The sequence below is a fragment of the Leucopleurus acutus genome (assembly GCF_964270905.1).
Source record: "Leucopleurus acutus genome assembly, chromosome: 18".
In the NCBI taxonomy this organism is placed as follows: domain Eukaryota; kingdom Metazoa; phylum Chordata; class Mammalia; order Artiodactyla; family Delphinidae; genus Leucopleurus; species Leucopleurus acutus.
The window spans coordinates 25,051,110-25,063,745 of record NC_139160.1 but is presented as its reverse complement, the minus strand read 5'-3'; positions in this window follow the sequence as shown (position 1 = coordinate 25,063,745).

Here is a 12,636-nt window from a genome sequence, read left to right as displayed (position 1 = left end):
CTAGAAGCTCTTGATTGCCTAGATCCATTATTCCATTAGAAGTTGCAAAATGGTGATATTTTATCATTCTGACTTCACTTATTTATTTATTTATTTGGTTGTGCCGGGACTTAGTCGCGGCTCGCAGGCTCCTTAGTTGCGGCATGCGAACTCTTAGTTGCGGCATGCTTGTGGGATCTGGTTGCCTGACCAAGGATGAAACCTGGGCTCCCTGCATTGCGAGCGTGGAGTCAACCACTGCGCCACGAGGGAAGTCCTCTGACTTCATTTATTATTTGGAATCTCTATAAAGAGAAACTTTTCCTCATCAACTATTTGTTGCCCTTGCTTTGAAATTTTTAAAAGAAAAAATTAAAACTTTGCCAAAGTGGAGAGGTGATCAAATTCAAAATTTTGCTTTCTGAACAATATCCAGGATTTCCAAATTCTATTTCAATCTTATCTTTTTTTTTTTACTTTAGTAATACAGCAATTCTCTGCAATTCTCATATCCCCAAAGCTCTGAAAAACCTTGTTTTCAATGCAAATATCAGAAGATCTCTGAAAACTGAAGGGTTTTTGGTAACTTATTTGATGGCCAAATCTGCCCTAACCCAAACCCAGTTTGGCAGGTATACCAACTGAGACTGAAGTGAGGCTATTTATATCTGTATTTATCCCACTTAGAATAAATATTCGTATTTTGAATGAAGAAATATTTATTCATGGGGGGAGGGATAAACTAGGAATTTAGGATTAACATGTACACACTACTGTATATAAAATAGATAACCAACAAGGACCTATTGTATAGCACAGGAAACTGTATTCAATATTTTCTAATAACCTACAAGGGAAAAGAATCTGAAAAAGAATATATGTCTGAATCACTTTGCTGTACACCTGAAACTAACACAACATTGTAAATCAACTATATTTCAATAAAAAATAAAATTTAATTTGATTTAATTAAAAAAAGAAATATTTGTTTGTTAGATTACAGGCTGCTTCTCCAGATCCCGCTGAAGGTGTTATAATGTACGGTATATGCATTTCCTTTCTCAATCCAAAGCATCCTGAAGTTTGAAAACATCTGGTCCAAGTGTTTCAGGTAAAGAACTGTGAACTGTAACAATAATATAGTAGTTAACATTCACTGAGTACTTATTCTTTACCAGGTAGTGCTCTAAATTTTTAACATTTAACTAACTCACTCAATCTTCCCAACAACCCTACGAATTGCTGAGGCACAGCATGGCTAGGTGACTTGCTCAAGATTGTGCCCAACAGACAGATGAAGAGTGGCCAAAGGGATTTGAACCAAAAAGGCTGGGTTGCACTGTGACCTTGGTTCTGCTGCCCGTACTCTCTCATTAACTTGCACATCGTTCTCCCAGCTCTCCAAGATCTGACTCCAATCTAGCTAGCCTCTTTTCATCTCTCATGATATCCTCCAAGAACCTCATATCCTCATGTTTCAGCTCAACCAGATAACTCCTTATTTCTTCCAAAACACATCTTCAACCTTGGCATTTTTGTTCATATTGCTAAAAGATATATATAAATATAAATATAAATATAAATATAAATATATATATATATATATATATATTTTTTTTTTTTTTGCGGTACGCGGGCCTCTCCCTGTTGTGGCCTCTCCCGTTGCGGAGTACAGGCTCCGGACGCGCAGGCTCAGCGGCCATGGCTCATGGGCCCAGCTGCTCCGCGGCATGTGGGATCTTCCCGGACCGGGGCACGCACCCGTGTCCCCTGCATCAACAGGTGGACTCTCAACCACTGCGCCACCAGGGAAGCCCTAAAAGATATTTTTAAAGGTAAGATTATGACTTTTGTATAAATATGAAATGTACAACTGTCAATTTTTTAAAAATTATTAATTAATGAGGGATGTTATAATTTGTTAAACAAAATCTAAAGAGAAAACATAAATACACCATAAGGAATGCTGAAATGAATTTGTTTAAAAGATGAAAAACTGGTCAGTACACGCAAGACATAACCACTTGCATCTCAGTTATACAAATTTGCATTTCTAGGGAAAAGAATCATGTGCAGGGCTTCTCTGGTGGCGCAGCGGTTAAGAATCCGCCTGCCAATCCAGGGGACAAGGGTTTGAGCCCTGTTCCGGGAAGATCCCACATGCCGAGGAGCAACTAAACCCCAGTGCCACAACTACTTAGCCTGCGCTCTAAAGCCTGCGAGCCACATCTACTGAAGCCCACGCGCCTATAGCCTGTGCTAGGCAACAAGAGAAGCCACCGCAATGAGAAGTCCACGCACTGCAACGAAGTGTAGCCCCCCGCTCACCGCAACTAAAGAAAGCCTGGCCCGCAGCCATGAAGACCCAACGCAGCCAAAAATAAATTAAGTAATTTTTTTAAAAAGGGCGATCTCAGTAAAAGAATCATGTACATTGTTAGCAGTTTTCTACAACATAAAACAGTTGTAAAATAGCTCAAAGACAATGAAAAAACACAATTCAACAGGAGGTCTTATAATCTCTTTGCCTATTTCAGCGTCTCCCAATTTTTCTTAACAATACTAATTCCTCTGCCTGGAGTGCAATTCATTGAAATTATCTTCATCAAATCAGTATTTACTGAATATCTACCATGTGCCAAGCGCTCTGCTAAGTGCTAGGGGTTCAATGGTGAGGAAAACAGACTCCATTCCAGCTGTCAGTGTCTTTGATAGATCAGCTCATCCACCTATCATAGTCCTTCATTTAAGCTCTCATATAATCTCAATTACAATTCTTGTAATATTGCTGAATCTTTCCTTGTATTATACTTAGCAATTTATTATTCACACTTCATTTTACAGTTCTGGGGAGCAAGATACAAGTCCCCAGTTCTGAATCTTTTTGGCAGAAGATGATATATTACTTTCCTATTCCTGAGGAGGTGAAAACAACTATAGCTCAATTTAGCAAATATGTTTTTGACTCTGTACTATACATAAGATATTATGCTATGTGCTACAGGAAGATGACTAATTCAGCAAAGATATTTTTGAGCAACAACTGTAAAACACAGGGAATGCACAGTTAAATAAGACATGGTGTCTGATCCAGAGGGACTTCAGTCTAATGGAGGAAATAGACGAGTAAGTTAGTGACTTCAACACAGTACGATGAGCACTGTATTAGAGGTGAGTAGTGAGTGTTTCGAGAGTGTAGAGGAGAGGCAGCCATATCAGGGTCAGGGACAGGGATGGCTTCTGGGAGAAGCTGACCCTTAATCTGAATTCCGAAGGACAAGTAGAAGTGAGCTAGGCACAGATAGGAAGGGCATCGCAGATACACACTGAGAATCTGGGAAATTTCAAGAGATAGGCAGGAACTAGATCATAAAGGGCTTCACATTCTCAGGTAAAGAGGCTCAGCTTTCTCCTGGAAGCCATGGAAGAAATTTAAGCAATAAGCATCATTAGGGACTTCCCTGGTGGGCCAGTGGGTAAGACTCTGAGCTCCCAGTGCAGGGGGCCTGGGTTCTATCCCTGGTCTGAGAACTAGCTCCCACGTGCATGCCACAACTAAGATTGCACTTGTCACAAGTAAGAAGTCCGCATGCTGCAACTGAACAGGCCACAACAAAGACCCCAAGTGCCGCAACTAAGACCCGGAGCAGCCAAAATAAATAAATTAATTAATACGTTGTAAAAAGCATCATTAGATTTGTATTTTACAAAGATCATGTAGTAGGCTGAATGTGTGTAACACTCTAATCACCGGGATCTGTGACTATGTTACCTTATATGGCAAAAAGAGATTTCGCAGATGTGATTAAATATATTAAGATGGGGAGATGATCCTGCATTATCTTCCTGGGCCCAGTGTGATCACAAGGGTCCTTATAAGAGAGAAGCAGTAGAGTTAGAGTCAGAGAGAAGATGTGAAGAGGAAGCAGAGGTCAGTGAGTAGAGGAGATGCTTTGCTGTTGGCTTTGAAGATGGAAGAAAGAGCCATGAGCCCAGAAATGCAGGTGGCCTGGAGAAGCTGGTAGAAGCAAGGAAATAAATTCTCTCCTAGAGCCTCCAAAAGGAACATGGTCCTGCAGACACGTTTCTGACTTCTGACATCCAGAACTGTGAGATAATAAATCTGTGTTGCTTTAAGACATAATTTGTGGCAATTTGTTACGGCACTGATAGAAAATTAATGCAGATTCCCATTAATACAGATTTTTCCCTTGGAAATTAATGCAAAAAATAAACTGAATGAGGCTGGCTAAGGATCTATGGAAACTCATTAGTAGGCTATGAAAAGCAGTTTAGCATAGTAGCTACAGGCATGAACTTTGGTGAGATGGCCCTTACTTAGTTTCATAATTGGGTATAAATTTACTTTTTTTAAGCTTCAGTTCTCATTTGTAAAAGGGGGATAACAGTATTTTTCTCATGGTGTTTTCATGAGGATTAAATAAGAAATAGCAAATTATACATAGGGTCTGGTACAGGGTATGTGCTCAATAACAGTTATTATTATTATTATTTTTTTTTTTTTTGCGGTACGCGGGCCTCTCCCTGTTGTGGCATCTCCCATTGCAGAGCACGGGCTCCGGACGCGCAGGCTCAGCGGCCATGGCTCATGGGCCCAGCCACTCCGCGGCATGTGGGATCTTCCCGGACTGGGGCACAAACCCGTGTCCCCTGCATCGGCAGGCGGACCCTCAACCACCGCGCCACCAGGGAAGCCCCCCAATAACAGTTATTATTAAATGATTACTGTAATTGAGAAGAGAAGGGAGAATAAGGAGAGAGAAGTAAAGTCTCCAAAGAAGGTAGAAATGTATTCCCTCCTAAGCACTGTTGGAGGAATTAATTCTGCAAAGGCCAGAAGGCACTGTTGTTTTTGTTTTTTGTTTTAATATTTATTTTTGGCTGCGTTGGGTCTTAGTTGCAGTACGCGGGATCTTTCGCTGAGGTGAGCGCGCTTCTCTCTAGTTGTGGCACACGGGCTTCTCTCTAGTTGTGGCGTGCAGGCTTAAGAGCACACAGGCTCAGTAGTTGCAGTGTGCAGGCTCTCTAGTTGTGGTGCGTGGGCTCAGTAGTTGCAGCCCACGGGCTTACTTGCCCCACTGCCTGTGGGATCTTAGCTCCCAGACCAGGGATTGAACCCGTGTCCCCTGCACTGGAAGGTGGATTCTTAACCACTGGACCACCAGGGAAGTCCAGAAGGCACTGTTTTTGCTGAGAGGGGAAGAAAGAAGAAAAGTGATGGGTGCTGAAGGGCATTCCACAAATGGGGGTTGAATGAGTGAACAGATAAGGAGAAAATAGCGTGATCCCCTGCATCTTGAAGAGTGAAAGCCTCTTATTAAGGAATCAGCAAATGCTTGTGGAAGAAAAGATAGGAGATTGTCATTAGAACATGAATTGTCCCTCAAAGAATCTGATTGAAGTCACTAGCATTAGAAATGATAGGTGTACACAGAACAACCCTATGAGAGCAACAGCCCTTGGGCTCATGCTGGAGGCAGGATGCTGGAACCTCAGTGCAATGGCAAAAAGGCTTCTCTCAGTGTCACCCTGCCAGGCTACTAATCCCAGAAGCTGGCATCTCATCTTCAATAACAGGGAGTTATGCCTGTTGAAACAAGTTTCCTTGGAGTTAAAAGGATATTGGTAAATCTCTTCTCATTTAAAAATAATTTAAGGGACTTCCCTGGTGGTCCAGTGCTTAAGACTCTGCACTTCCACTGCAGGGGGCACAGGTTCGATCCCTGGTCAGGGAACTGAGATGCCGCATGCTGTGCGGCGTGGTAAAATGAAATGAAATGAAATAAAATAAAATATAAGGTAGTAGATTGCTAGAATTTATGATTTAAGAGGAGGGGCAGGTCTTGCTGATTCTAAATTTGGCCATGGGAGTGGGTAGCTAAAATAGTGTAGAAGGTGAAGGTCTTTGTAGATGAAACCAAGGAACTGTAAGGCTAGGGATGTTTTAAAAAACGGATTGTATTTTTTAGAGCAGTTTTAGGTTCACAGAAAAATTAAGCTGAAGGTACAGAGATTTCCCCTATGGAAACCCCCTGTCCCCACATATGCATAGCCTCTTCCATTGTCAGTATCTCCCACCAGAGCAATACATTTGCTACAACTGATGAACCTACATTGACACCTCATTATCACCCACAGTCCATAGTTTACATTAGGGTTCACTCTTGGTGCTGTATACCCTATAGGTTTTGACAAGTGTATAATGATGTGTAGCCACCACTATAGTATCATACAGAATACTTTCACTGCCCTAAAAACCCTCTGTGCTTCACCTAGTCATCCCTTCCTCCCCCTAACCCTTGGCAATCACTGATCTTTTTACTGTCTCCATAGTTTTGTCTTTCCTAGAAAGTCATATAGTTGGAATCATACAGTATGCAGCCTTTTCAGATTGGCTTCTTTCACTTAGTAATATACATTTAAGATTCTTTGATGTCCTTTCATGGCTTGATAGCTCATTTCTTTTTAGTACTAAATAATATTCCATTGTCTAAATGTACCACAGTTTATTTATCCAAGGCTAGGGTTTTAAATCATACATATAGTTACTGGAATCATAGTAGATGGACGCTAGGAGTGAAGTTGAAATGACAACTATTGTCACTTGGCAAATGAACAAATGAAGGATAGTGACCAAGAGGAAAAGGAGAAGAGAACAACAAAGCTGGTGAGTATAGACTCAAGTATCCTGTCCTTAAATGAAGGTGAAGTATTATGATTTGGGGGGGGGGGCAGTGGGATGGGGAAAAAAGTGCTGATTTTTCCCTCACGAACTCCTACGGTAAGCAGAGGAAGATGCAAAACGAGAGACAATGTCCCTGATGAAGGGCTGGATATCAATGAAGGTAGGGAGGAAGAGAATGCTCAGTGAAAGGGTTGAGGATAAAGCCGAACAGCAAGGTGTGGCATAGAAAGGAGCAGTAGGAGGATGAGTTTGGAAAGAAAGCAGAGAGACAGACAAACAAGAATACAACAGAAGTGAGAGGACTGGAGGGCTGAATCTGTTGATAGTTTTGAGGGAACTCTTGGGTAAAGTTGTTTCTGCGCTGATCCAGAGTCTTTGAATGGTGCTAATTCTAGGTCACTTTCACTATCTGTGGTCCTATCTGCAATTTGCGGCTTTTGCCTAGGGTTCCAAATTGAATCTTGGTGGTGAGGGTTTTTTTGTTTATGTGCCTTATCTAAATTCAACCTCAAGAGGAATGGTGGCATGTTTAAGCCTGGATTTTGATGAAATGCCTTGAAACAGTGGTTCTCAACTCTGGTTGCACATTACAGCCATCCGGGAAGATCTGAAATGCCCCACCTCCACCCCACCCCAAGTGAATCAGAATTTATGGAGGTAGGACTCAGGCATCAGTAGATTTTTAAGCTCCTTAGATGATACAAAAGTGCAGACAAGGTTGAGAACCACTGTTTTCGAACAATTTACAATTTATAAAACATAAAACACACTAAGACTAAAGGCATAAAAGAAGGACAAAGTGCTACGTAAATATAGAGAAGAGAGAGATTAGATCTACTGGGAAGACTTGGGAAGATATGAAAGTCACGCCATTTGAGATGAAGAACTTACGAAGATAAAGATTAGGGTATTGGGAGAACAATCTCATAAAACTATCAGGTTGAGCAAAGTATGGAGTTTAGAAAATACTGGACCTGATGCACCCACTGGTTCCGCTGCTATATAAGGTAATTGTGGGAGCAAAGTGAAAGAAAAATCTGAGAATAGACTGAGTTCTAGACAATGGGTGGTCACTGAAAGTTTTTATACACTGAGTCTAGATAGAAAAGACAAATCTAGAGCAATGTGCAAAATGAAATGGAGGGGAGAGAGCCTGAAAGAGTTATGAGGTTACTGGGTTTTGCAATTATGAGGTTTTTGCAATATTTAATGTTAAGCTGGAGTGGGAATGGAAGGCAAGGAGGAAAGGGAGAAACATGACAGACCTAGAATTTAAAGGACTAGGCAACTTGAATGTGGAGGATAATAAAGGGGAGTCAAAACTAATCAGAAAATTTTAACTACAGAAGTGGTGTCATTAACAATAGTAGAGAAGTTGTTACTTAGTCCAAGTTCATACTGCTTGCCACATGACAGACCAATAAATCAGAGACCAGATGTTGGGGCAAGGAATAGTGACTTTATTTGGAAAGCTGGCAGACTGAGAAGATGGTGGACTCGTGTCCCAAAGAACCATCTTGCCTGAGTTAGAATTCAGGCTTCTTTTATACATAAAGGGGAGGGAGTAAAGTCAAACATTTCCTGGTTCCCATCAGCCTCCAGAGGGGATGTGTTAATTTCTTCCTCCCTGCAGTCATTCACAGGTGGGCCTAGTTAGGATGCTTCCTGTGAGCTAAACAAAGGTATTTTAGCATAATGCTCATTACCTGGGAGGCAGGGCTCCCAGAGATGGGCTATTATGTATAATTTAAGTTTATAGGCAACATCCCTTTAGTGAATAACTTGCAATAGAATACAAAGGTTCTTCCCTGTTACAAAGTCAGGACTTGAGCTGGCTTGATGGAAAGATGATAAGTTTTATTTTATTTTATTTTTTGTTTTTATTTCTAAAATAAATTTATTTATTTTTGGCTGAGTTGGCTCTTCATTGCTGCACTTGGGCTTTCTCTAGTTGCAGTGAGCAGGGGCTACTATTTGTTGCCGTGTGCGGGCTTCTCATTACAGTGGCTTCTCTTGTTGCAGAGCACAGGCTCTAGGCACGCAGGCTTCTGTAGTTGTGCCATGTGGGCCCAGTAGTTGTGGCTGGCGGGCTCTAGAGTGCAGGCTCAGTAGTTGTAGCACAGGGCTTAGTTGCTCTGCGGCATGCGGGATCTTCCTGGACCAGGGCTCGAACCCGTGTCCCCTGCACTGGGAGGCAGATTCTTAACCACTATGCCACCAGGGAAGCCCCGATAAGTTTTATTTTTACTGTTCAAGTAGAAAATGTTTATGAGACATCCAGGTGGAGATATTTAACAAACAAGTGGGCATGAAGGCTAAGAGATCAAGAGGGTTTGAAACTGGAGACAGATCTGTAATCTGCTCGGTGTTAATAATGGAGGCTATGGGGGCAGGAGAATTATTAATTTCATCTTGCTGCTGAGCAGCAGGTGCTTGATGAACAGGTTTTATTGCTGATGTTGAAAGAGAAAGCCAAGTTGTCTAGACAACCAACATTTAGAAAGAGGAGAAGGGGCTTCCCTGCTGGCACAGTGGTTAAGAATCCGCCTCCCAATGCAGGGGACACGGGTTCGAGCCCTGGTCCGGGAAGATCCCAAATGCAGCGGAGCAACTAAGCCCATGTGCCACAACTACTGAGCCCGCGCTCTAGAGCCTGCAAGCCACAACTACTGAGCCCGTGTGCCACAACTATTGAAGCCCATGCACCTAGAGGCCGTGCTCCGCAACAAGACAAGCCACCACAATGAGAAGTCCATGCACCACAACGAAGAGTAGCTTCCGCTCGCCACAACTAGAGAAAGCCTGTGTGCAGCAACGAGGACCCAACACAGCCAAAACTAAATAAATAAATTAATTTAAAAAAATAAAGAAAGAGGAGGAGATGATGGAGGACCCAGAGAATGACTAGGAGGAGAGACAGGCAGAAACCCAGGATTCTGTTGGGGCTTGGTGACTGAAGGCAGAAAAAATCAAGGACGGTGATCCACTGTGTGAAATGCTACAGAGAAGTTAAGGAAACTGTGAACTGAAAAAAATCTTTGGATTTGGCCACTAGGCAATCCTTAACATGTGAGCTTCATAAGGGCAGCTAGTTTTGTTTGTCAGAAGACTGTCACATTGTGCTCCATAACTAAGTACTGAACAAATGAATTGGTGAGATTTCAGAGAACATTTTCAAGAGGCAGAAGCCAAGTCTTAAGAAGGATTAGATTAGAATTGGCACTTTCCTAGAAGAAACCCCATTATCTCTTTCAGAGTGACCTTTTAAAAAAATAAAGCAGATCATGAAACTTTCCTGCTTCAAATGCTTCAATGGCTCCCTCACTGAGTTTAGGATGAAACCAAACCAAACCACATTGCCTAAGATGACAAACCGAAGACAACCTGGGCTACAGTTTCAACTGAACTGTACCATCTTCCTCCCCGCATGACCCCCCAGCCACCTCCTTGAACCTGTAGTTCTTAACCTGACTCTTTTAATCATAACCTGACTCTTTTAATCATGTTCTTTTAATCATGTTAACGTGACTCTTTTAATCATGTTTTAATGATTAATCTTTTAATCATTAAAAGAGTTCCTGACTCTTTTAATCATGCACGTGGTTCCCTTTCACTGGAAAGTGATGTTCCAATTTCTCATCTTGTTAATTCTCTTCTCATCCTTTAGGTCTCTGTTCATGTTATCACCTCTCCAGAAGCTGTTCTAGATCATTCCTGAGTACCTGAAGTATTTCGCGTATTTAAACACATTTGTTCTCTCCTCAACCCCCATTGCCCTCACATGACCTTGTTTTATTTCCTTCCCAGGACCTCCCACAGTCTGGAATAATCTTGTTTCTTTATGTGTTTTTTCTCCGCCTCCTCCCATAGAATATAAACTACATAAGGAGGGAGAAAATGCAAATAGTGGGGGGAATAACCGATGAATGAAAGTTCAGGAAAAGCAAAAGGAGACGGGATCAAGAGCTCCCAGGGAGGAATGAAGTACCCTCTTTTCTGAAACAAGAGCACGGAAGGGAGAAGTGAGCAGAAACATTACGCAATCTGATGAGCCCTTTTCCATCCCTTTGGTGGTGGGAATAGCAGCAAATGACTTGATTTTACCCTGTCAGCTGGCTTTGTAAGATATGCTATGTATATGGGGTGGAGACCATCCTTTTCTAGATTCTTTTCTCCTTGGCTCTACGAGACTTTGCAGGAGAATCACTGGCCCATATCCCGTATGTAAAAAGTGCTCCAGGAACTGTTCAGGTCTTCACAGGTGTTGCTACTGTTATTTTACCATGTGCATGATTCTAAAGGAGGTCCACCCCGCCTGAAGCACCAGGAGAGAACATCTGGGTAGAGGCCCTCAGTGGGATTTCAGCATTCTTCCTGAGAGACAACGAGTTCAGATTTACAGTGCATTTGTGTTTTTTTCTAAGGGCTTAGGAATGATTAAGCATTACATTCAAGTAACCCTGGTGTGCAAGATTACCATAATGTTATTATAACCCCATTTTCTGTTGAAAGGTGGAAATAAGATTTGCTCCAGACTAAACAGGAAGTCAGTGATAAAATTACAGTCATAGGGCTTCCCTGGTGGCGCAGTGGTTGGGAGTCCGCCTGCCGATGCAAGGGACACGGGTTCGTGCCCCGGTCCGGGAGGATCCCACATGACGCGGAGCGGCTGCGCCCGCGAGCCATGGCCGCTGAGCCTGCGCGTCCGGAGCCTGTGCTCCGCAACGCGAGAGGCCACAACAGTGAGAGGCCCGCGTACCGCACAAAACAACAAAAACAAAAACAAAAAATTACAGCCATGGGCTAATCCAGGCTTTCTCACTGTGTGCGCATCACGTCTTTTAGACACTCTAAGGTTCAGGCTGACAACTACCAGCTACGATATTGGCATTCTTTTCAATTCCCCACCTCTCCCTTCACCCCCACCCCCGCATCCCACTGTAGACAAACGAGGTGTGCGTGCACTCTTTTTTCAACTTGTCATTTTGAAGTCGGCATTGAGGTGAGGCAGAGTGGCTTGAGCTGGCTGAGGTACATTCCAGAAAAGTCCATGTCCTATGAGGATCAAGGGATAATCTGACTGGAGAACTGGAGCTTCTGCTCTTCCCACAATGAACCCTTTACATCTGAGGATGTAGATAAACTGGGAGCCAAAAAATTTTCAGCAATCAGTAATGTGAGCAAAGAGTAAGCAGGGACTATAGGAGTGGTGGAGTCGGAGGGTGCTGTGAGCAGGCACTCCCCTGTCCCTGCTGCTCGTCTAGGACAGCGGTCCCCAGCCTTTTTGGTACTAGGGACCAGTTTGGTGGAGGACAATTTTTCCATGGACCAGGGGCTGAGGGGGTGGGGGGATGGTTTTGGGATGATTCAAGCGCATTACATCTATTGTGCACTTTATTTCTATTATTATTACATTGTAATATATAATGAAATAATTATACAACTCACCATAATGCAGAATCAGTGGGAGCCCTGAGCTTGTTTTCCTGCAACTAGATGGTCCCATCTGGGGGTGATGGGAGACAGTGACACCCGAAGTGTGCTGCTTATGTCCAGTCTACTCTGTAAGATGCAGCTTCATTGTCACTTGCCACTCACTGATAGGGTTTTGATATGAGTCTGCAGGCAACTGATTTATTGTGGTCTCTGTGCAGCCAAACCTCTCTGCTAAGGATAATCTGTATTTGCAGCCGCTCCCCAGCGCTAGCATCACTGCCTTAGCTCCACCTCAGATCATCAGGCATCAGATTCTCATTAAGGAGAGTGAAGCCTAGATCCCTCGCATGCGCAGTTCACAGTAGGGTTTGCCCTCCTATAAGAATCTAATGCGGCCGCTGATGGAGCTCAGGCGGTAATGGGAGCAATAAAGCCCGGCTGTAAACACAGATGAAGCTTCACTCACCTGCCGCTCACCTCCTGCTGTGCAGCCGGGTTCCTAATAGGCCACGGAC